The sequence below is a fragment of the Chelonoidis abingdonii genome, chromosome 1 (genome assembly GCF_003597395.2).
Source record: "Chelonoidis abingdonii isolate Lonesome George chromosome 1, CheloAbing_2.0, whole genome shotgun sequence".
Taxonomy (NCBI): Eukaryota; Metazoa; Chordata; order Testudines; family Testudinidae; genus Chelonoidis; species Chelonoidis abingdonii.
This window is the reverse complement of record NC_133769.1, coordinates 198366536-198392867: the sequence shown is the minus strand read 5'-3', so window position 1 is coordinate 198392867 and position 26332 is coordinate 198366536.

The following is a 26332-nucleotide window of genomic DNA, read 5'->3' as shown; positions in this document are numbered from 1 at the left end:
TTACAGAATGTAATCAGTGAATAAAGATTGACTTCTCTAATTTCTTTCCTAGTGAATCGCTTCCCTAATTTGAGTTAAATTAAATGAAAAATAGGACCTCTAAGTGAGAGATTTATTTTTCTGCATCCATGCTTCTTGTTTTTCACACTTTAAAATGAGTTTTAATTTTTTGGAGGCAAGAGATGAATGTACATATGAAGAAATTATGTTGTGATTAAGCAGTTATGATTTCCCCCCTAGCTTCTCGATTATGTTCACAGTTTTCCCTTAAACAAAATGTCTGTCATTTCCCGTATTTACAAAGGAATTGATGCTACTCCATATGATTTAAGCTGCTCATGTTTTCAGTAAAGATGGCCACTACTATTTCCTAGATACTACAAATGTTCCTGCTGAAAATGGCTATTGTTTTCAATGGGTCTAGAGCAATAGTCTTTTCTTAGTTAAGCTAGCTGTCATTTCACTAGTCTTGGCATGTGAAATTGAGGGTACTCTTAGTAAATATACCTGCAGCCTTCCATAGTTTCCAAGGGAACTGAAGCCACACATTCCCTTAAGAGAACATTACGACTGTTTCCCTAAAGTTTTAGGCTCTGAAACTTCAAACCTGACACTAATACAAGCAATCAAAACTTAGTGACAAATGACTGCAATGTGGAACCTGTGTTCTGTTGCTTGAGAGACCCAAAATAATCAAATTATAATGGTTTTTAATAAAACCAGTCTTTAAAATGTTTTCTTGTGTTTCTTTCAACAAAGAAAACAGGAAGAATAGAACTTTCATCATGTGTAACCATAAGAATACCCCACATGTGTTGGCAGCAGAATTTGAACCTAAGAATTTCAGCTCCTCCATACAAATCTTCACCATCTGAGTGACCCCTAGCCTATGGGGAACAGCTACTAGAGGGGGATGTGACACAATTATTTGCTAGACAGCAATAGAATCTTGGGAGGGGATCTAAATTTGTGGGTTCTTTCCCTGGGTCTTACAGAGGTTTGTGGTCTAGTGGTTAAAGCAATGGTTTCACACAGGATACCTAAGCACACGTATTTACAACCTCTTTTATACTGAAAGGTAATTGGATGAGACTTGGGTCTGCTAAATTAGGGACCTGGGATATACATCAAAATCCAAGGTCTGCCATGATGACTCTGCAACCTGTTAGTTAAATTATTTTAAAATGAGGGTGAAGTTAGGGTTAACATTTGAGTCTCTCTGTGTGTGTTTGACTCAGCTAAAATGGGATTAATTACAATTGGATACTTTCTGCACAAACCTATATGTTCACAGGTAAGTGCATGGTGTGTTATGTCAGCTCAGGGTAGTCAAATATATGGGGGCATAGGAGAGTTCACAAATGTGATTTTGTCCAAGATTTTTTTGAAATGTTGTCAGTTTTGCTCTTATATCAATGCTGAATATTTGCTTAGGTAGTAATTGAGATGTTTGCGTTATATTGTGACAGTAATTATTGTTGTGTCTTTGTATCTGTTGAAAACTACAGAAAGTTCTTTGTGAACAGGGGGACTCTGTTACTGGAAACAAGTTGTTTGTCCTTTAGATATGGTTAGAGGCAGGGCCGGCTCTAGCCATTTCGCCGCCCCAAGCACGGCGACACGCCGCGGGAAGCGCTCTGCTGCTCGCTGGTCCCATGGCTCCTGTGGTCTCTCCGCAGGGACGCCTGCGGGAGGTGCACCGGAGCCGCCTGCTGCCCTCCCAGCAACCAGCAGAGCACCCCCCATTGCATGCCGCCCCAAGCACACGCTTGGTGCGCTGGGGCCTGGAGCCGGCCCTGGTTAGAGGGTATCCCATAAATTGACATTTCCTTGCTTTTAAGGGTTTGCACTGAAGTTTAAAGCTTAATCCCTTTTAAATAAAATGTGTGGAATACATGGGTTGTTTGCAGTGTAGCTGTGTTGATCCCAAAATATTACAGAAATAATGTGAGTAACAATATCTTGTCTTGGACCATCTGTTATTGAGGAAAGAGACAAGCCTCTGAGCTTTTGAGCTCAAAAGCTTATCTCTTTCACCAACAGCAGTTGGTCCAAGACAAGATATTATGTCACCCACCTTGTCTCTCTAATTTATGAAGACAGTCACAAAGCTCTCATTGGTCTGGATTTTGCTTTTATAATTTGATTTAGCCTTCTAAAAATTTCTTTTTAGTAGAGCTAGTAAGAAAATAGAATATCCCAAGAAACATACATTCCAATGTAGCGCCCCTCTCCGCCTGGTTACCTTCTTTAATGCCAGTCCGCTTACAGGTTTTGTTGGACAGGTCTGGGTTCTTTTGGATCCCACCACCCATTCAGCAGGGTTTATCTTTTCTTTTTTTCCAAGAAATTATTTGGCGATGTCTCCACCCCCTCGCTCCTTCCTGTCAGGGTCACTAGCGGAAAATTCTAACTACAGAGTAATCTTCACTTACTTGCCAAATAGTTGGAGACTTCCAAGAAATAACACAAACCCATAAATATATATTCAACACAATAGTTATATTAAACAGGAGACAAAGGCAACATCACAGGGTGAAACACTATTTTTAGGGTCACCGATGCTCACACTGAAAATGTAAAATTAGTGTCCCATTGGGACGTGTACTTTGCTGAGGCCCGTGATGACCTATAAAAAAAATTCTTCTCTGCAGTGGTTTAGCAGTGTGGCTGACTGGGTTCAGTACAGCCCAAAGGACTTACAAGTGGGAGGAAGTGGTAAATCCCTCCAGCAGGTTATAAAATCCTCAAACCCTTACTCCCTGGCTTGTAGACACAGTTCAGGGAGTAGGGGGTCCCAAAAACAAATTCCATGACTAACTAACTAAAAGCTGGTGCACTCACAAACTCCATGAATGATCCTCAGGTTCGAAGATGACGCTGGACTCCTCCATCACATCAGAGGGGCTGCTGTCTGCAGGCAGGGATCCTTTTGAGGCAGGAATCAGACTGCGTTGGACCCAGGATTTCCCCTCACTACAAAGGGGTGCAGGACTCAAGGTGTAGGTCAGGAGTCAGCAACCTCTGGCACATGTGTTACCAGGGTAAGAAGGGCGGTGGGAAGCACCACGGGCCAAGAGATGTGCTAGCCGCGGCTTCCCGCCACCCACACTGGCGAACTGCGGCCAGTGGGAGCCACGATCGGCCGAAACTGCCGACGCAGCAGGTAAAGAAACTGGCCTGGCCTGCCAGGGTGCTTACCCTGGCGAGCCGCATGCCAGAGGTTGCCGACCCCTGGTCTAGGTTATACAACTACACTAACATCCAAACTGTAGCCTCCTAGCCCAGCCTCCGGTCACACACTCAGCAGGCAGCTTCCCTGGACTAGCAGACAGAGCAGAGCTGACCATGTGGTGACTGGTCTCACCAGGGAGCTAGAGGGCCTGCTGGGGAAATTTCCCAGCAAACACTACAAATTGGGAATCCTCAGGGGAAGGAAAAAAACCATCTGAGGGATCTGTTGTCAGGTGCCTGGAGGCCTGTTCTCAGGGGGAACCCTGCATGCAGGCCTGGAACTCATCAGCTCCACAAAGAGCCAGTCCTGCCCTTTTCCTGGCTGGCTTCAGACTGACTCCAAAATGGCTTCTCCCCTTTTCTAATCTACCTGGGGCAGGTATCTCACTCCCTATTGGTTGCTGGGTAGACTCTGAGTTTGCCCTGGCTCACAGCCCCTGAGCTGCCAGCACACAGAGCTCCAGGAATCTAGGTAATCTCCTTGGGGGTTACACCAATATTTAGGGAAAAAAGATCTGAATCATAATCAAAAGTTGAACCTACTAAGTTGAACCTCGTAATAGTAATACTTTGTACTTCCACATTGTCTTTCACATGGGAAGCTCAAAGTGCTTTACAAAGGTGCAGAAATTTTCAGTTATGGAAACCCTTTCAATCTTAGTTCAAAACAGGTTTGGGAACTTTTGTGAAAGAACCAGTTCAAATAGAGGGGCAGGCCTGGAATCTGAAAAAGGGTGTTTTTTTTTTTGTTTTTTTGGAAAACACACTGTTTTCCCATGTCTGAATCATATCGCAGTCCCCTTATGCAAGCTTCAGGTGTAATTGATTGATGCCCATTTGCACAGATCATCATTAGTTTACTGTGTAATTATCAACCTACCCAGACCTAAATGTGTGACAGAGCTAGGTCTCTAAAAATGTAGATAAGGATCGAATGAAATTTATAAACTTGCCTAAACAGGTTAGGAGCTAACTCTCGTTGAAAGTCAGTGTATTTAAGGCAGGGTCGGCTCCAACTTTTTTGCCCCCCAAAGCGGCGAAAAGGGGAAAAAAAAAAAGCCATGCCACCGAATTGCCACCGAAGACCTGGACATGCTGCCCCTTTCCATCGGCCACCCCAAGCATCTGCTTCCTGCACTGGTGCCTGGAGCCGGCCCTGGCTTAAGGGGACAAGGTGGATAAGGTAATATCTTTTATTGGATCTGTGGCACTCAGAAGCTTTTCTCCTTCACCAACAAAAGTTGGTCCAATAATAGATTTTACATCCATCCCCCAGGTCTCTCTCATATCCTGGGACCAACATAGCTACAACAACAATGTATTTAGGTACATTTATAAATCCCACTAGGTGTCTGTCTGCGGCTTTAGGACATAAATACTTTTGTGAAATTGGCCAAAAATAAGGAACACAATTATTCATTTAGGAAACTAGACTTTCCCTGGGATACATTCTATAAATGTAAATGATTATTCACTTCTGATTTAAATGATTCCCAACAATCAAAGTGAGAGGACATCATATTAATGTGGCAAGTGAGTAACTCTGGGATTAAAATGAGACATACTTCCAAATGAGGGACATAGTAAGTATGATTCACTGGTTGTCCAGCATCATATATGGGCATAAATCATGATTTTAAGGCAACAACAGAACTCTTATCTCAGAGAAATTTCCCCATGTGAAATTGGATTATAATTATTATGAGTCTCTGCATAAAATAATAAGACAATCCCTAATAGGTGGGTGAATTGCAGGAGAATATAAGCTTTTTCCAGGAACTCACACAAACTAGGCCTCATTTCTGATGTACAAGAGAATTATCATCTCAAGGAAACAAATGTCCGTTTCCAAAACTGGAATACAATTAGGTGTATGAGCCAAAATCTAAAATAGTAATAACAGAATAGTTCTTAACAGCTATGTGTATTAGAGAAAACAGTGTACTGTACAAAGAGAGTAAGACAGATGGAATGGGGCTAAGTAAAACTGTGCTTTTTCTGATCTGATTGTTCCAACTGAATCAGAAAGCTCAACTCAACTGTAGCCACTTTCTCTCTGACAAAATAAATGAAAATGTCTTCTGCTGATCTTGACTGACAGTTTGATAGCCCATATGGGGACACCAAAGCAATACTAAGTAGGCTCCATTATATGACCTGGTCTACCCTAACAATGACATTAGTTACATGTGTCATAAACAGATGGTTAAGGGTTAATGTCTCTTTCACCTGTAAAGGGTTAAGAAGCTCAGTGAACCTGGCTGACACCTGACCAGAGGACCAATGGGGGGACAAGATACTTTCAAATCTTGGTGGAGGGAAGTCCTTGTGTGTGCTGGTTTTTTTGTTCGTTGTTCACTCTTGGGGCTAAGAGGGACCCAGGTTTTCTCCAGTCTTTCAGAATCAGTCTCTCATGTTTCAGAATAGTAAGTAATAGCCAGGAAAGGTGGATTAGTCTTATGTTTGTTTTCTTAACTTGTAAATGTGTCTTTTTTTGCTGGAAGGATTTTTACCCCTGTTTGCTGTAACTTTGAATCTCAGGCTAAGGGGAGGAGGAGGTCCTTATGAATCTGAATACCCTGTAAAACATTTTCCATCCTGATTTCGCAGAGATGATTTTTACTTTTTCTTTCCTTAATTAAAAGCTTTCCTTTTTTAAGAACCTGATTGATTTCTTCCCCTTGTTTTAAGACCCAAGGGGATTGGGTTTGAACTCACCAGGGACTGGTGCGGGGAAAGAAGGAGGGGAAGGTTAATTCCTCTTTGTTTTAAGATCCAAGAAGTTTGGATCAGTGTAGCCTCTCAGGGTAACCCAGGGAGGGAAATGTCTGGGGGGAAAAAGAGGAGGAAGGCTAATTTCTCCTTGTGTTCAGATCTGAGGGGTTTGGGTCTTGGGTTTCCCAGGGAAGGTTTTGGGGGAACAGGAAGTGTGCCAAATACTATATTTTGGCTGGTGGCAGCGTACCAAATTTAAGCTAGTAATTAAGCTTAAAAGTGATCATGCAGGTCCCCACTTTTTGGATGCTAAAGTTCAAAGTGGGGAAAAAACCTTGACAACATGATGTACAGCAATCTGATAAAGCTCTGATATATCTAAATACAACAAACCATCTTGGCTAAGGATGAGTTATCGATGCAAACCATGGCTGGTTGACTGAAACAGATATAACTTAAAGCAAAGCTCTTTTCAAATTCTAATGGCGTGCCTACACTTACTGGAAGATCAATGAGAGGCAATCAATGCATCAGCGGTCGATTTAGCGGGTCCCATGGAGACCATTAAATCAACTGCAGATTGCTCTCCCATCGACTCCTGTACTCCACTGGATTGAGAAGAGTAAGGAAAGTCAAAGGAGAGTATCTCCCATCGACACTGCATAGTGTGGCCCCCATGGTAAGTAGATCTAACCTACATTGATTTTACACTATTCATGTAACTCAAATTGTGTAGCATTGATTGAATTTCCCCTGAACTGTAGACAAAGCCTAAGTTTCAGATGAAGTTTGCACAGCTTTCTTATTATTGTACTTACTTTACAGGTGGGAAAAACCAAGGCACAGAGGTTAACTATCTTGTCCAACAAAATACAATAAGTCAGTGGCAGAGATAACACAACTTAGTGCATCTGAATCCTATTCCCCTGCTTTAACTACATATAATGCTGTTCCCTGATAGACCATCAAAGTAACTAAAAGGAGAATGTGAAATAAAGCGTGCAGGGGAGAGGCAGAAGGAGTTTATACAGTAGTTGAGATGGAAAATTCAGATCAATATTTTGCTTTCCAAAGCACTTTAAGGTAGGGAGTGTTCAAATTTTGAATTCCAGTTCCGTTCATCACAGATACAGACTTTCAGAGGTGCTCAGAATCCCATTTGTGTAAAAATACAAAAACTCATTTAGCTACATAAAACCTGCTTAGGTTCCTATTTTTGAGAATGTTGGCTACTGCTAATGAGATATCTCTGGGCTCATTATGATGAATGGAATGGAGCGGGGAGACCTATGGAGTGATTCACCATCACCTCCTACGTTTATCATCACACAGAGCTGTGTGACATTTTTTTTGGATAAATAGTTTTTGTTGAAAAAATGCAGTTTTGGATTGATTGAAACTACTTGTGAATTTAGGGAATAGTTTCATCCAAAAAAAAAAATTCAAAACATTTCATTTTGAAGTTTTCAAAATGAAACATCACAAATTCATTTCAGAAAGAGATTTTGATTAGAAATTTAGCTAGATTTATTTTTTTAAAGGGCTAAAACAAAACAAAAACAAAATGAAACAAAAACACAGAAAAACAAATAAGAAACCCCAAACAATGTGGGTCAAATGAAATGTTTCAATCAATCTGAAACAGGTTTTTTCAGTTTTTCATTTTAGTCAGAAATTTCCTTGTGTTGAGCCGACCCAAAACAATTTTTTTCCCCATATTTTTCAGTTAGCCACAGAACTGAAAAAGAAATTATTCACTCAGGTCTAATCACACACGGGGCTGGTAAATGTTTGGGAGAGATATATTTTTCAGAGGAAGCCTGCTGTGTCCTGGGATCCCTTAAATGTTGGTAGAGCTGGGACAAGTGCACACTCTCCAGAGAGCAGAAGGGGGATTTTTTTGGCCTGAAATCTTGTCTATTATAATATAGAATTTGGCTTAGATTGGAACAATTTCCATTAAACGACGACCATGATTTATTGGCTAACCTGGGCAGCCATAATCTTTCTCCCATTGTCTTTCTATTGACTACAAGTGGGAGCTGGATCAGGACTTACACATCTCTATAAAGCTATGTATGTTATACAATATTGGTTGGTGATGACACTTTACATGCATTCTGTAATTTTTTTTGCCTTGTTCAGTCTTTCGCTCAGAAATATCTGTGATTTATAGTGAAGGAATTGGGTATTGTCAGTCTTGATTCAGTTTTCAATTTCAGCGGTACCTTTCAGTTGATAGGAAACAGTGCTCAACAATGCTTATTGGCTTTTTCTTTTTTTTAAATTACAGTTTGTGCATAACAGTTCTTGAAGACAATATTTAGTTGAATTATAAACCTCAGACATATAAGAACACAAATCTCAAAGGGAACTGGGTTTGTAATCATACAATGTCTATAAAAAGACTAAATGTAAACAGTATACTTACAATGTCTGGAAGGTGTCTGGAAGAAACCAAACTTCTCTAAACTACCTGGGTTTGTATTTTTACTTAATTATTGTAGAGATGTGTTCCTCCCTGAGCTATAAACTAGAATATGCTATCTCAACAGCAACAAAAAGGTTCAAATATGAATGTTTCCAGGAAAACCATATCAGCTTGTCTCTGGCATGATTTTCATTCTATCAAAGCTAATCTCCTACAATGAATAAGAGAACTTTTCCAAAGCATAAATTATGTATAAATTACAGTGACAGGCTTATGTAGCTCGGTTAATGAAAATATCCAAAATATTTGAAATAATGGAAAATATTTTGTCATTTATGGCATAGCTCTCTAGTTTCTCTAATTCTCTTCCCTGTCTGCAATCCTGGAGGGACCATGTCTGAAAGCAATGATTAAAAAGTTCTCTCATATCCTGGATTCTAAGGGGTGCTGGCTATGCAATGTGGATTATGGCTGTGGGGAAGAAGCCTAGAAGTTGGCCCCACCCCAGGCAGCATCATGGTTCCTATGGCCCAGGGCAGGCTCTTCCCGTTTAAAGACTTCTATTAGTTTACTTTGGGGCCTTCATTAAATTTTGGTATTGGCTGGCAGACGGAAGGGCACAACCCATAAAATGTGGCAGAAGATGAAAATACACTCTTTCCTGGCTACTCTGCTGCTTATCGAGAGTAAAGAACTGGTTTGGGTAAAATTGAGAAACAACTTTCTTCCATTTTTTCCCTCTTGCTGTAGAAGTGGCTCTCATTGCTATTGAGTAGCAGCTATCAGTTGTCTCTCATCCTGTTCCTCTACTCCAGGGGTCAGCAACCTATGGCATGCAGACCATCAGGGTAATCCGCTGGCGGGTCGTGAAACATTTTGTGTGTGTTGACCATCCACAGGCAGCCGTTCCAAGCCAATGAGAGCTGCAGGGGACCGTGCTTGTGGATGGTAAATATAAACAAAATGTCTCGTGGCCCACCAGCAGATTACCCTGATGGTCAGCGTGCTAAAGGTTGCTGATCCTGTTCTAGTCTGCTTGCTAGCTGCTTTCCTAACACAACGGGGAGAAACAACAGGGAATCAAGAAGGAAGTATACAAAAAGGGTTTCCACTGACTGAGAAAATGGAGGCTGTGCAGAACTGGCCATCACCAAACAGTCATAGACATGATCGGCTCCTATTACAGAAGGTTCATTTGTGGGTTTGACAATATTGCAAAAGCAGAACGTAGTTCATGTGAGAAAGGGGAAAACATTTCAGTGGTCAGTAGAGTGTGATGTAGCATTGTCGGAGTTGAAAAAGGCTCTTGGGACTGCCCTTGTCATAACTGCTTTCATATTAGACACAAACACTTGTGTTTATGGTTTGGGTGAAACGAGGACACAAGTGACTTGAGGTTGGTAAGTTTTTAATAGAAAAAGTCTATGTTTTCCTGAGATAAATTATTGCACCACCCAAAAGGAAATCCTAACAGTGGTTAAATCTATAAACATTTTCATCACTATTTGTGTGGGAGGATGTTTTACGGCCAGGACAGACCATGCTTCCCTACAATGGCTCTTTACAGCCAGGAATCCTGAGGGACAGCCTCAGGTAGGAGAAACTGCAGTGATCTGATTTCACAATTACATCCAGGCCCAGCCATAATCATGGTAATGCTGATACCTTGTTGGGAGGCTAATTGCAAACACTGCTGTAGGCAAGGAGTCAGTTGCTCATAAAGATGGGTGTGTCTCTCTTCCTCTAATTCACTGAAATGCCCACATTCCTGCAACATCCACTGGAACAATGCAGATAGGGTTGCAGGAGTGGTCTCCAGACCAACTAAAAACTGCCTAATAAGAGGATATCAGGATAATGTGCGATTGGAAAATTAACTATGGCCACCCTGGAATGTAGCGTCTCCTCACAGTACCACACTGGGAAATCTTGCAGTTTGAAGATGAAATATTTTGTATAGAAGATGGCAGAAGCCAGCAGTTGATGGGTACAGGTATCAGCTAGTTGTACCAGATATATTGAAAAAAGGAGGTTCTGAGGTTATGTCATGGTCTTAAAACTACTGGAGATTTTGGGGTTGCAAAAAGCTAATGGAGAATGTGTAGTGGGTAAAATGTAGAAAACTGGTGCAGAAAATATGATGTTTGCATTGCAAAGAATGGTTCCCCAAAAACTAGGACAGCCCTTTGCAGCAGTTTCTTGTGAGCACACCAATGGAGCACATTGTCATTTATGTCCTGAGCTAGAGGCTGGCAATCCATATTTGCTGGTTGCTATGGACTATTTTATAAAATGGCCTGAGACTATCCAATACGAAATCTAGAGGCTGTCAGAGTAGCAGAGGTCCTAGTGAATGAATTGAGGTCATTCACCACATTTAGGGTCCTGAGTGAGTTTATACAAAAAGCAAGGAAGTAACTTTGAATCCAAAGTGTTTGAACACTTTTCTGAGCTTCCAGGAATCCACAAAATTCTCACCACCTCTGCACACCCACAATCCAATAGCATGGTGGAAAAGTTCAATAAGACTTTGGGGGTTCAGCTGACTCCTTTTGTATAACAGCACAAAGGGACTGGGAACCAACATATCTCCTTTCTTTTGATGGCTTATAGAACAGTAGCCAGTGAAAGGACAAAGTATATTCCAGCTCACTTCATGTTTGGGCATAAGCTAAGGACCCCAGCAAACCTCTTGTATGTAGTTCCTGAGGAAGAACAAAAGGATTTGAACTATTTGGACTATGCAGAAGCCCCACAATCCTAAACTGAAGAAGCTCACACCTTCGCTAGGGAAAACTTGAGGATAATTTCTGAGAAAATGAAAAGGCCATATTGAAGGCCCTATAAAATGAAAAGGTCAATGAAAAGATGTTAGGCCATCTAATGAAAGCTTTAAAAAAAGAGGTCCTGGACTAGTTCTAAAATTCTCACAGAAAGAAAAGGTAGGATCCCTAAAATGGATAAACTCTGGGCAGCACCCTATAAAGTATGGACCTGAATAAATGAAATGGGGCACAGACTACAACTGAGTCCCAGGACTAAATCCAAAGTTATCTATAAGAACCATTTCAGAAGATATTGGCTGCCCCCTCTCCACAAACTGAGAATGTAGCTGTGGGTGGGGACTGTCAGAGACAGCAAGTTGCACAGAAACAATAGACACACCTCCGGGGCACACTGAAAGGAAACCCCAGGAGAGAAAAGCCCCAAAGGGATTTGGGTGGGCATAAAATTTTTGTGTGTTGGTAATATGAAAATATCCTGACAGACAGTCTGTATATATGTAAATAGTTAAGCTTGTATCTTTTGTAATTTATTAAATTATATCTTTTCTTTCTCTTTTGCATAGCTTATTCGAGGAGGGCAGTATCGGGTGAAAAGTTGTTATGGGCAGAGTTTAAAAAACTCAAATGACGGTGGTGGGACCCCAACACCCTTCAGTTAGCAAATCTCCCAGGATAAATTGATCACAACCCCCCACCTACTACTAAAGGATTACATGAACTGCCCAGGAATTTTAGACTGGGTGGGAGGAAGGACTTCGCTGAGAATTGTTTTGGCTAAAAGGGTATGTGAGGGAAGGGAGAACAGAGGCAAAAAGCAAGAAAGCAAAATTAGAGAGATTATTTTGTTGGGTCTGGTGTTGGCTGAAGAGACTTGGGGCTGTAAAATAAACTGTTCTTTGTTTCTGATTTCTTGTACATTTGGATAAGCAAGGCCTTGTACATTTGCTGTAAATAAGACTGCATCAAAAAAATTACCAGGCTCCTTCACCAATTTCTTCCCCCAACTAGAACATTCCCAAGGCCCCGAACTTTGACTAAAAAAGGGCAACAACATTAAAATACAATTCCCTTGTTTATTAATGAATGAAACAATAAAGGGAGTCGTATCGGCAAACAAGTTACAATAACAACTTTTATACAAGATCATTTACAGTACTGGTATTACACAATAGCACTGTCACCTGGCAGAACAAAATGTTACTGACATCACTTAACTTGTAACAGAAGACTGATAAAGCCTAACGATAGAAGGCCTGATTCTGAAAAATGCCTTTTAGGATTAAAGCCTTCATTTATTAAAAAAACTGGTCTTGTCTTCTGCTTATTTTGTCGTATTCAAGTGTTCAGACATTCCACAGACTTAATGCTTTAAGCAGTGATTCTGCAGTCTCTTTTCTCTTAATTGCATTACAGTTTTCACAGGTACTTGATTGTGACATTCTTTTTTAATGTGTGGTCCCTGGATATGGTCTTCCAAAGCAAATATTTTTATAGCTTCTGATGGAGCCATTCAAGCTGCATGACATGAAAACATAACAATGACCATCAATTAAATCTCACTTTGTTGTGGGACTGTGGTTTTCAAAGGTTAAAGTTCTCTCTCTAGCTATTAATTGATGTTTAATTCCCCTCTCTCCCTCCCCTTCCCATTTACAGGCTAGTTAAAGGGGTAACAAAACTAGTGTTTTCTATGGGAACTAATAACATTATATTTCCAAAGGAAAAAAGGTTGAAGGATTAAGAAAGGGATAATTCACACTAGTGATTTGCCATGCTTTACTGGTTTCTGAGATGTCTTAAGTTTTGCCCTCAGCTGGTATTCTAGCTCCATATAAATAAGTGCTACATAGCAATCCTCATTATTTGTTGAATAATGTTTCATGTGATTGTCATACATTGTTAATTATCTCATTATATCCTGGTGCTTGGAGATGACATTTTCACTGTGGACATTAACTTTTTTATTTGGGTTTTGAAACTTGCTTCATCTGGCTGAACTGAGATGCCTTTTAAATCATAATCCATGTTCATTCCTATTTTAAATGTTAAAATAAACAAAGATCATGCATTTTTCACTGCTGAGGTACCTTTCATGTGGTTAGCCTGCAGCCACTTTAGTAATGTCAGACACTACTGTAAATACACAGCACATATGCTAATAAAAGACTAATGTTGAATATACTTACTGCAACATAGAATAGATATTTATGCATATCTCTGTATAGATGAATACATTTAAAATTGCCACTTGGATAATGCATAGTAGATTAAAGACATAGGAAATACAAAATCGAGGCTTTATTATTATTTATTTGCATTGCAGTAGCACTTTTCAGCTACAGTTATTGCGTGGAATCCCATTGTGCTAGAAACAGTACAAAACCCCCAAACCGTAGAGTCTAAAAGGCATTGGTTCTTTATATCTTGATACGCATAGCTTTACATCTTAATTCATATATGTTAAGATGGGAGGAAGCTAAGAAGGAAACAAAACTTTCTGTTAACAGTGGTGTATTTCTTCTTTCCATCCATTGAACCACAATGTTTGTATACTGTTATGTAATGTTACAAAGAGAGGGTGTCAGATGTGCTATTAGAACCAAACTAATAAATATTGCACTGGTTTGTTTCCTATCCAGTTGTTTACTTTTGTTTTGGCAGTCTCATGCAGCATGTGTGAAAAGGAGTAATAACAGCGTCCCAAAAAGTGTACCATAGAGGTGATCAGAGTAATAATATTTATATTAATATTAAGTTTCTGACCAAATATCTATCACTATTTTTCAGTTGTTAGAATGTGGGTAGGGTTTGTATTTTAAAAGATTTCAATTATTCTTTCCAACAATTACTTTTAATATGTAGAGTGGGTTATCATTTTCTTGGGGGGAGGGATGGTTCCATTAATTTATTTCATGAAGCTTTAATGGTTCAAAACTTCAGTGAGAAAATAAGTGCTATTTGGTATTGTAAGCTTTGTGTAAACAACAACTTGAGTTATTTGTATTTAGAATTCTTAAATTCCGTACGTGTAATTGTTAAAATAGTAATCCAGCATGATTTGTTTTCCTTGTTGGGAGTGCTTCCTTTTTGTTCTTTTAGTTTCTGTTCCGGCAAATGGTTTTGTTTTAAAGCTTAAAGCTACTTTTGGCAGGCCAAACTAACAAAAGCCACATCCATCACGGTTTTAACCAAAAACAAACAAGAAATAGTCATGTTTCCTAGAATTATCTATCTTTTCCCAAAATCTGTACAGAGTAAAACAGTTATATAAAACAATTTCGGGAGAAAAAAGTTGATTTGCTTGCCCACTTCCCTTTCTGTAGATACTCTTTAGTTTAACTGGCTGTTTTTCTGCTCAGTCTCTCCTGATACTCAGAAAGAATATGGGTTATTTACTCTCCCCTGTTGACTTGGCCTGGCTGAGGAGTAGAATGATGGCTGATACCTTTATGACTGGAATTATAGGACAAGTTTGCCTGTGATAGAAGGGAACTGTGGACTCGATGACTGAGGAAGTGCCTTCCAGTCCTATGTAGGTCTGGGTGACTAATGGAATTTTTGGTTTCCTGGCAATTCTAAAAACACATTTTGGGTAAAACTGAAAACAAGATTGTAGTTTTGACATAAGCCCCCTTAAGCCCCCTATATTTGGCACAGGGGATACCTGAAGAATACTGTGAAAGCTGTGGCAACATTTATTTAGTTAGAAAGGCAACTGATAAATATATTTGAGAGTGTCTATATCAGGGGTCAGCAACCTTTCAGAAGTGGTGTGCCTAGTCTTCATTTATTCACTCTAATGTAAGGTTTTGTGTGCCAGCAATACATTTTAACGTTTTTAGAAGGTCTTTTTCTATAAGTCTTGTGATGGGGCAAGGCCAGATGGCTACAGTAAATTACTGAGAAACAGGTATGTTAGCCCCAGGCTAAACAAATCTCTAGTACCCTGGTACCAAATGGCAGTTGCTCCAGGTTAATCAAGGCACCTGGAGCCAAATAAGACCTTTCTAGAAGGCAGTAGAGATAGCTACTTTAATTAGAACACCTGCAGCCAATCAAGGCAGGCTAATCAGGGCACCTGGGTTTAAAAAGGAGCTCACTCCAGTCAGGCAGGGAGGAGCCAGAGGAGAAGGAGTGTGTGTGAGGAGCTGGGAGCAAGAAGGCAAGGAGCTGAGAGTGAGAGAGTGTACTGCTGGAGGATTGAGGAGGACAAGCGTTATCAGACACCAGGAGGAAGGTCCTGTGGTGAGGATAAAGAAGGTGTTTGGAGGAGGCCATGGGGAAGTAGCCCAGGGAGTTGTAGCTGTCATGCAGCTGTTACAGGAGGCACTATAGACAGCTGCGATCCACAGGGCCCTGGGCTGGAACCGGAGTAGAGGGCCCGGGTTCCCTCCCAACTCCTGATCAGACACAGGAGGAGCTGACCCAGACTGTGGGTTCCACAAGACGGGAAGATCACTGAAGTGAACAAATCCGCCAATAAGCGCAGGACCCACCAAGGTAGAGGAGGAACTTTGTCACAGTCTATAATATGTAACTAAACTATTGTTGCATGTAAAGTAAATAAGGTTTTCAAAATGTTTAAGAAGCTTCATTTAAAATTAAATTAAAATGCAGAGCCCCCCCCAGACCGGTGGCCAGGACCCGGGCAGCGTGAGTGCCACTGAAAATCAGCTCGCGTGCCGCCTTCAGCACTCGTGCCGTAGGTTGCCTACCCCTGGTCTATATAGTGAAAACCACTCACACATTTTCTGCTTTATAGCCAGTACTATAGAATGGATAGCAAGCAAACCATGCTACAGTTTGGTTGAAAGTAGAACCACCTGTTAGCTGTTCAAATTGCCTCCCAGTGGGCTGTCATGTATCTTCACAAACTGTTGCAAAAATAATATTAAATATGTTCTGCAATAGACTATAATAATTAAAGGAATATTAGGATCTACTGAGTTTTTGAATCTACTTAAAGATCTTTCCATATAAGTAAATAAACAGTCTCCACTGTTGTTTTAATAAATAAAAATGTTATATTTTTTTTAAAAGAAATCTCACTAAATCCTTAACCCAGAATTGTGCTGTGTAATAACACCATCATTGTTACATTATGTCACTGTGCTAATGCAGTACACATGGAGAAACATGTGTTACACAGCTAAGTACACCGCAGAGTGAGTGGAATGAGATGATCTCATTCTGTTTTCTGTCTACTGTTCCTATAAACATAGAGGAGGCCTCACCTGCTGCAGCGGCAGCTGTGGGGCAACTGACATCCTATGTTTTCAGTTCAGATGCAGAATGTTGCAGCATGAATCCCTAGGACTAGAGACTGCCAAATCTTACTCATCAGGGGTAGGATTTTCAAAAGCATCTAAGTGACTTATACGCCCGTAACTTGTGATTCTAAGTCACTTGAAAATCCCCTCTCCCAACCCCAAATTGATTTAAAGGAATCATTTGCACTATGAGGTAACACCCTCTTATGTGTAAAGGTGAAAGAATCGGGCTCTGTCTTCTTTCTTCATGAAGATTTCTGATATGTTGTCTTCCTTATTTCAAATTAAATCATCTACGAGGAAAAATACTTGCTTCACTCTATGTGCTCTAGAAATAATCCTGAAGAAACAGGATAATTGAATTATCTTCAGACAGCTGATTCTTCCACCCATCTAAGGAGCTCCTCATTTGTAGAGGAATCGTCACTTGTTTGTCCAATATGTCTTTGACTGGAGAGTAGGTCATTCTGAGCCAGCCCTAGAAGCAGGGGAGATATAGCCTTTCATGAATGGTCACTAAGGTGCAAGCTTCCGTGTGTCCCAGGAGCTGAGGACAGTTCCTCATTGTGGTTCAAGGGTTCCCCTGAACTACCCATACCATACGTGGCAAGATTACAAATCTGTCTAAGGGAAGATAGGTTCTGGGTGTCAGTGAGTCCAAATATACCCCTATAAACTGTGTCTTCTTTATAGGGGTTAATGTGGACTTTTGTTTTACAAACCCAAGGCTGGAACAGAGCAAAGGCTATCTGGTTGGAAGCTAACATGACTTCATAGGACCAACCCTTGAGTAGCAAGTCATCACGATATGAGAAGACTAGGATCGCTTCTTGTCAGAGGTCAGCAGCCACTTCTGCCAGCACTTTTGAGAACACTCTTGGGGCTGAAGAAAGGCTAAAGGGAAGCACTTGTATTGGAAAAGATCCTGGCCTATAGCGAAGAATAGCTATTTCCTGAGCAAGTGGTGTATCATTAAATGGAAATAGGCATCTTGTAGGTTGAGAGCTGAAAACCAATCCCCTATCTCTAGTGAAGGAATTATAGCTGCCAGAGTCACTATACTGAATTGAGAAGTTATTGAGCTAAAATTGGTCTCCACCCTTTGTTCCTCTTTGCCACAGGAAACACTTAAGAGTAAAATCTTTTTCCCTTGTGAGGAGGAAGATCCAGCTCTATTGTTCATAATCTAGAGAGTTTATTTCTTGTCTCAATAAAAACTCTTGAGAGGGGTCCCTGAAGAGAAATAGAGAGGGAGGTTAAAGGTCAAATGGATGGTATAGCCTGATTTTATGACCTCTACGACTCACTTGTCTGTAGTAATCCACCTTCAAGCATATTAGAAATGGGCAAGGCGGTCTTGAAAGCAGGGGAGGTGGGATAATGTACACATCTGTGTATCCAGAGGGGTAGGAGGATTTGAACTCTTGACCAACCCATCAAAACTGTTACTTTGAAGATGTCTGGGTGGTTGTGGAGAGTGGATGGGCAAGCAGCCCCCATCTCTGAAATCTGTATCCTTCTCTGGGATCCCAGTAGATCTATGGAACCTGGAAAACTGAGCAGAATGTGATCTCTAGGCAGTGTGTGACCTGCTAAATCTTTTCTTATTTGTAGGTGTATATATGTCCAGGGGTTGCAAAGTAACCCTAGAGTCCTTTACAGTGTGCAAACACTCATCCATGGTTTCCAAGAACAGTTTAAGATGATCAAAGGGGAGGTTCTGCATAGTGTTCTTTACTTCTCTCGGAAACCCTAGTTATAGAGCTATGATGCCCTGCGCACAAGCACCGCCACGGAGGTGGAGCTGGTAGCAGTGTCCACAGCACCTAAGGATGCCACATGCATCGATACCTTTGTTTGGGCTGGATGCAGAGGTTCCAATGGCTGGGCTGAACTTGACAGTGCAAGTCCCGAACATCTATACTTGTCCCCCTTGCTGGTAGACAATACATAGGCCCTATTGGAGCCTCTCTCTGCTTCATGCTGTGGGACTTTATGGTCCTGCCAGTGCTGGAAGAAGAGTCCTTCAACTCAATGGTACCGAGCTAAGAGATCAAACTTCATATACGGTAGTTCTCACCAGGATCCTGAGCTTTTTCAGATCTGGTTCCTTAAAGTAAGAGTCTGCTCTTCTCTGTTTGGAAGCCTTCAAAGCCTTCCCCTTCTTAGGGGAAGCCTGTGCCAATGTCAAAGTGACACTGGATCTGTCTGGAGACAGGTGTACGGGGGTGCAGAGGGGTGTCTCCTGACCTATCTTAGAAGCTGGCTGAAGGGAGCATTCCTTTCTTCATAGTTTGAGTTTATTTTTTCCTTGCTCTGGGTGTGAGGGCCAGGCAGACATTGCACTTCTGGGTGATGTGGGACTCCTCCAAGCAATGGACACCCTTGGAGTGGCCATCATTCCCATCATTCTTGGCAGGGGAGGCAACATTTAAAACATGGCAAGCCAGGCATGCCGTGCCAGGAAAAAAAATAAGACTCTCGAAGTGGAAAGAGAAGCAAAACAATCTTCTCATTACTTATTTAACTAACTATAACTATGCCAATGACTATTGTGATGGGGCAAGGCCAGATGGCTACAGTAAAGTACTGAGAAACAGGTATGTTAGCCCCAGGCTAAACAAATCCCTAGTACCCTGGTAACCAAATGGCAGTTGCTCCAGGTTAATCAAGGCACCTGGAGCCAATTAAGATCTTTCTAGAAGGCAGTAGAGATAGCTACTTTAATTAGAACACCTGCAGCCAATCAAGGCAGGCTAATCAGGGCACCTGGGTTTAAAAAGGAGCTCACTCTAGTCAGGCAGGGAGGAGCCAGAGGAGAAGGAGCGTGTGTGAGGAGCTGGGAGCAAGAAGGCAAGGAGCTGAGAGTGAGAGAGTGTACTGCTGGAGGATTGAGGAGGACAAGCGTTATCAGACACCAGGAGGAAGGTCCTGTGGTGAGGATAAAGAAGGTGTTTGGAGGAGGCCATGGGGAAGTAGCCCAGGGAGTTGTAGCTGTCATGCAGCTGTTACAGGAGGCACTATAGACAGCTGCGATCCACAGGGCCCTGGGCTGGAACCCGGAGTAGAGGGCGGGCCTGGGTTCCCCCCAAACCTCCCAACTCCTGATCAGACACAGGAGGAGCTGACTCAGACTGTGGGTTCCACAAGACGGGAAGATCACTGAGGTGAACAAATCCGCCAATAAGCGCAGGACCCACCAAGGTGGAGGAGGAACTTTGTCACACTATCAATAGAGACACTAGACAAGACAAGGCATGCTGAAAGCAGACTTGCTAGGGCTCTGTCTCAGGCCTAGGGAGTTGAGAAGGAACTGAGGGTGATTCACCTATGTACCCCTATATAGCCTCAGTATCTGGCACAAGGAGGCCAAGGGCTCAAGTGAGGGATGCATGGACACTGATAACTGATCAAGGACTCGAGAGGTGCTTGCACACTTGACGTGAAGCACCCACAGGGACACTATTTGAAGAAGAATTTGAGAGTTGCAGATTTGGTTTTGTGCAATGAAATCATGAGGGGAAGAGAGAGAGATTGAGACTAGGTCCCTGTTCCAAATCAGGCAGAACAGGGACTTGAATCTTGTTTCTATTAGTATTGATCAGAAAGTCTGTTCTGAAACCCAGAAATCTTCCTGATAAAGTGTTAAGTTGTCCTAACGACATGCATGTGAGTTGGGAAACTGAGGCAGAGACAAGGTCAGATGCTGGTTTGGGGTACACCCTGTTACAGCCCCTTGCTACTCTAATTTATAATCACATAACTCCATTGATTACAATAGACTAGCATGGTTGTAAAAATATATGTTCTAGTCCTATGTTATTAACTGTAATAAAATAACACTTGCTAAAATATGCAAGATGGCAATAAATTGGTTTAAAATTCCACTCCTCAATTTCTGTTCTGCAGTTCCTCCCACTCACCAGAATTGTGTGAAACTTTTCTAATGAGTCTGGAAACCAGACAAAGCTGCTTAATTTAAGATTATTACAAATCTGAAATTTGGGCCATAAAACCACAAACTGAATTTGGAGCAAGTCTTGGCCAAATATCAAATGAATATGGCCCAGTTTACGGTTTTAGGGGGAAACTCGAAGAATACTGGTAGTTTTGACCCAAAACTACATGAAATTTGGCAATGTTAGTTGAGTTTCTATGTGAGTTTTAGGGTTCATTCAAACCCAGAATTCAAAGTTAACCTCAGGATTTATGTACTGAGATAAAAATAAACTGAGGAATTAAATCCATACAAAGAAAAATACTTGTATGTAGCCCTGTTAATTGGAACTGTAGAGATCTGCATGGCTCATTGTTCACCTGCCTTCATCATGAAGCCTTCTCTGTGCCAGACAATCATTTCCCTCAATTTAACATTAGTAAACACACCTCCGGGAGCTAATATACCAATAAATCAATGCCAAGATTTAAATAAAGCAAAAAAGTTATTTGCTTTCTTGGATGGCCCATGCTATAGCTGATTTTAAAAAGTCATTTTTTAACTACAACATTTTCATTTCAAGGTTTCAAAACAGAAAAAAAACCTGTAGTTTTCACCTTTTACTTTTTTCACCCATCCTTCACCCCGCCCCCTTTTTCAACTTTACCACTGGAAAAAGGAGATTGGTGGAAGGAAAAAGGGGCAAAAGGGAATAAAATAGAACCAGAAAATTTTAAAAAATGAAAAATTGTTGGCAAAAATTTCAATGCACTCTAGGCCATGCTGTATAATTTTGAACTTTCCATCAACTCTATCATTCAACAGCTAAGGTCTCTTCAAAGGGATTACTCCCAGTGAGTAAAGATAAGCACATGCATACGCTTTTGTAGGATAGGGGTCTAAAATGCTAGTGTGTTTTGACAAAGGAAACAGAAACAGTTATGGATACATTACGTTAAAAGAAATAATCATATACTAGATTTTTTTAAAAAGTTAATTGAAATATAGTCATATCTATTTTTTTATCCATGGCCATAGCTTGAAAGATGGGAGCTGGAATTAGAGTATCTATTTAGTGTTATTCCTGGTTACAGATATAAACAGAAAAGTGATAGATATAGTGACAATGTGTGGATTTTTCTTCTCAACTTTTTCTGGTTTCCTGGCAATGAGAGAAAACTGCACCAGGACAAGGCTGGCTCCCTGATAAATGTCTAAAGGGTGACAAAATTGCAGGGCTACATGAATCCTAGTTCTATTGGCTTTGCACTGAGGAATTTTTCAGATTTCACCTTCAAAGATATGCCGATAATTTTCACAGTATTGCCAAAAGAAGCAATATAACTTTACACAGTCACAAAGTGTCCAGTCCACCTATTGTCTGCGCTGTGAACCCTATGAAAGGCAAGGGAAAAGTGTGATTTGGCTAAAACATGATCCTGTCAGAACATAAAGAATGCAAGAATGTGCAGAACTATGACATATGCTTCCAAGCACGTCATTCTGCCTTGAACTACCCACTCCTGTCTATTTGAAAGAAAGTGTTAGCATTTGAATGAAAAGGGAGCTTCCACAAGATCTTAGCTGGCCACACATAAAATAAAATGATTCATTGTAACTAATATTGCTCTGACATCACAGTAGAGTCCCAACCTGAAAATCCTAGTTTTCCATTAGTTATGGCTAACACACAGGCCTACAAACAGAAAACACTAAGGCCTCACACTCTGAATTCCCTTTTCATACATATAACACACCAAGCTGAAACAGTCAGTAGGCTTTGGTCCTAGATAGCTATGCCAGTATAAACACTAGCACACCTTTGAGGAATAGTGATGAAGCCTTTCATGATTTTGCTCTGAAAAGAAGCGATTATTAACCAGGAGAACCCAGGTCAGTTTTATAGGTCTCCTCTGGGAATCCCAGCTAAATACCTGACTGCTAACTGATACCTGCTGAAAGGGTGAGATTCCACACAACTCACTTGCCTGTTGTATTGTGAGGTTGAACTAATAAAATGGTACAGCAACAAAGAGCTTAATTTTTTTCAAGAATGAAACTGCTTGAGATGTTGCCCAGTGTCTTCTGCAACACGAAGCTTTAACGAACAATTTTCAGCTGTATCAAGGCAAAATCAGATGCTGGTATTTTCAGAGACCCATTTGGCCTGACAAAAAGGCACTGGAGGAGTAGACTAAAAAGACATTGGGATGGGATGAAGAAAATGCTTTCGTTTGAACACCATTGCTTATGCAAACATGACTGAAACGCCACACAGTTGCACTTTATAATGAAAGTGCAAATAAAATAATGATATTTAGCTATTCTGAAAGACCAAAAACTACTGCGAACCAAATGCTGCCCTCAGCTTTACAAGCCAGAGTCTCGAAAATATTTATATAGAGTATAAGTGAGAGAAGGATTTGACCCTATGCACCTAATGTAGTGCATCCATTTTCAAAGTTAGCCCTTTCATATGCACTAAGGGTTCCACTCTCCCCTATGTAATAACCCAGATAAGAGTGAGTAAACGCCACAAGTTTCAACTCATTGACTTCTGGTCCTTGGGGGAATGTGGTCTGCCCTTCTGCAGAAGAGAGCCTGGATTTTCACCCCTGAAGTATGCAAATCCCAGGAGATCCTCAGAAAATAAGACATCTTCATAGCAGTAGTTCTTTCCCATTAGTACTGAGAAGCAAAGTATTAATGGGTCCAAAAGGGACCAGATCCCTTTAACTATCATTGCTTAAGGCTCTACATTTATTACACGTTTTTTTTTTCAAAACTTTTTATTGTTGTTGGCAGCCTAATTGTTTTGTTTTGTTTTTTTATTTATTTTGTGCTTGCTATCTGCTGCCTGGTTTTTAAGTAGGTATTATTTGCTTTTCTCACAGACAGAAATAAGTGGGATTATATGGTATACATGCTCTTGCTTTTGTTGCAAACTGTTAAATTTGTCAGGCTATTGTTTTGTAGGTTATTAATCCTGCTAATTCCATTCCCATTATGGAATATGTGGTTATATCAGAATGGATCACCTTATTGTGAATAGGCAGTGTCTTTCCCCCATGGACAGACTGGCGTTTAAACACTTTTTGTATATTTATGGCTGCACATGGACTGCCATGAGCTGCTAAACAGAAAACACACAGCTGGTATCAAACCTGTTCCTTGCATTGTCTATAGTCCATGACTTCCCTTGTTCTCTACCATACAGGATTCCCTAAATTTGGAGTTCTAATCCCTCTTCTAGGGCTTGCGGGATGGTTTGAGCATTTCATAACTTTCTCAAGGAGTTCCCATTACTTCCCTAAAATAAACATGGTTGCTTGTTCAGTAGTAAACATATTAGGATTGAAGACAAGCCCATAGGTGGCTCTAGACATTTCACCACCTCAAGCATGGCGGCATGTCACAGGCGGCAGGCAGCTCCAGTGGACCTCCCGCAGGCGTGCCTGCGGGGGGTCCACCGGAGCTGCGGGACCAGGCACACCTGCAGGAGGTCCACCGGAGCTGCCTGCTGCCCTCCCGGCGGTCGGCATAGCGCCCCCTGTGGCATGCTGCCCCAAGCACACGCTTGGCGTGCTGGGGCCTGGAGCCGCCCCTGGTCAAGCCTTATCTAGAGACTTGAATATAATTTAGGAAATGCTTATGGAAAGCACCTGACCTGTCAATATGACTTTATTATAACTATTTTGGCATTAGGGAGAGATCCTACATGTCTGTATAATGCTGTTGATCTGTTGGACATTAAATGACATGGCATAGAGTGAAACAAAAGAGAGGAGAAAACAAATAACCCCAGCTCTGGTTTCTTCCTCTGTCCCAGCAGCTGGCCATGCAAGGGCCACCCAGTAACATTCATTTGCACTACACATCCACAGGGCAAGCTCTAGGTTTTTTGCCGCCCCAAGAAAAACATTTCCCCTCCACCACCCTTTTTTTGGTTTTTACACGTTTGCACTTTGCAATGTTTTTGTTTTGTTTTTTAACTGTTTAAAATTGAAAAAGAAATGAAAACAGAGACTTTATAGTTAGTGAAATAAAACAATCTCATAGACTCATAGACTCGTAGGTCAGAAGGGACCAATATGATCATCTAGTCTGACCTCCTGCACAAGGCAGGCCACAGAACCCTACCCATCCACTTTTATAACAACCCCTAACCCATGACTGAGTTATTGAAGTCCTCAAACTTGTGGTTTGAAGACCTCAAGCTGACTTATGACTGATACAGGGCAGCAGGGTACAGCACACTGAGATGACCGGATGCCAGTAGCTGTGGCAAGTGTACATGGTCCTGGAAGAGTGGGCACTTGAAAAGGAGGTTTTCGTGCATGAGTGCCGTCATTGAAAGTGCTGGAAGAAAAGATTAAGAGGACTGGAGATGCAGGTGGAAACTTGCGAGTTTAAGAAGGGTGTTTTGAGGCAGTATGACACGAGACATGATGAGGACAGGGATAAGAGGCAGACGATGCAGACGGAAGCAGGACCAAAAGATTTGAGGAGCTGCTTGGGGCAGGAAGTGGCGTGGAAGCATGTGACTAGGAGCACCAGCAGAGAAGAGACGGCCAGCAACGGAGAAATAGAACTCGCGGAAAGGTTTGCTGGGTTGGAAAATGAGATGGAGCTCAGCTGGGTGCTCGCTGAAGGAGCAGAGAGCGAGGGAAAAAAGATGAGCAGCTGTCCTGCAGAAAGGAGGGAGGAAGGTCAGATGGAGGCGACACCAAGTATGAGCCCTGAGGAGGATTGCAAGTGCGAAATACAAAACGATGAGGACTTGCGGCCAGCTGGAGTGCGGGAGGGGATAAGACCGGAGAATCACACTGTCGCCAGAAAAGCAGGTCTACGTGATTGGAGACTCTTTATTGAGAAGAATAGACAGGGCCTGTAACTAGACCCTGATCGGAGAAACAGAAGGTGTGCTGTCTGCCGGGTTCGAAATACAGATGTGGACCTGAGGCTGAAAAGGATCCAGCAGGGAGCGGGAAAGAATCCGTTGATTGCCTTCATGTGGAACAAATGATACGGCTATTACTCACTGACTGCTATCAAGGAGGATATGCAGACTGGGGAAGACGCTCAGGAAATTGGGCTCAGGTAGATCTTAGTAGGATTCTGCCAGTTCTAGAGACGGAGGACAACGAAGGAGAGTGACAAGATTATGTGATTAACAGATGGCTCAGGCTAGTGGTGCTAATAAGGAGGGCTTTGGAATGCTACGTCCATGGAAGCATTTACGGACAAACGATCTGTTTCGCTCGGGATGGACTTCATCTAAGTAAAGAGGGAAATAGACTTCTAGGATGGAGGCTTGCCGACCTCATTAGAGAGCTTTAATTAGGAGTTGGGGGAGTGGTTGGAGATGGCAGGAGATCTCCACGCCAGAGATTAACTGCGAGAGTGAAGTAGCAATGAGAGGATTACGCTTTGTGGACCGAGAAGAATTGACCCCAAGGAGGAAAAGCAGAGTAGAAACTAGACTAACAGGTGATGCTGGGGTTGTAGAATGTCTGGTGCACAACGGGGAAGAATTGTCACTGACGCCAAACGCCAAAATTAAAATGTCTGATAACACTATGCGAGGAGCCTAGGGAACAAGATGAGGAACTGAGTGCTACCGGTTGCAGAAAGTGAAACCGGACTATTTTAGGAATAACAGAAACTGTGGAATTGTATTCATGACTGGAGTACAGGTATTGAGGCTATGTGCTGTTTAGAAAGACAGGAAGAATCAAAGTGATGGGGTAGCATGTACATCCAATATGAGCTTAACTGTTTAATGAAATAAGAATGAATGGAATGGATAAGACAGAGTCTGTCTGGCAAAAATCACGCTGGGTAAAAAAAGCTACTAGAGCTTCTGAGATAGTGCTTGGGGTGTGCTTACAGTGAGCGCGGATCCGATTGGACATGAGACATAGCACCCTCTTATAACGCACGTTTCTCCTCTCTTTTG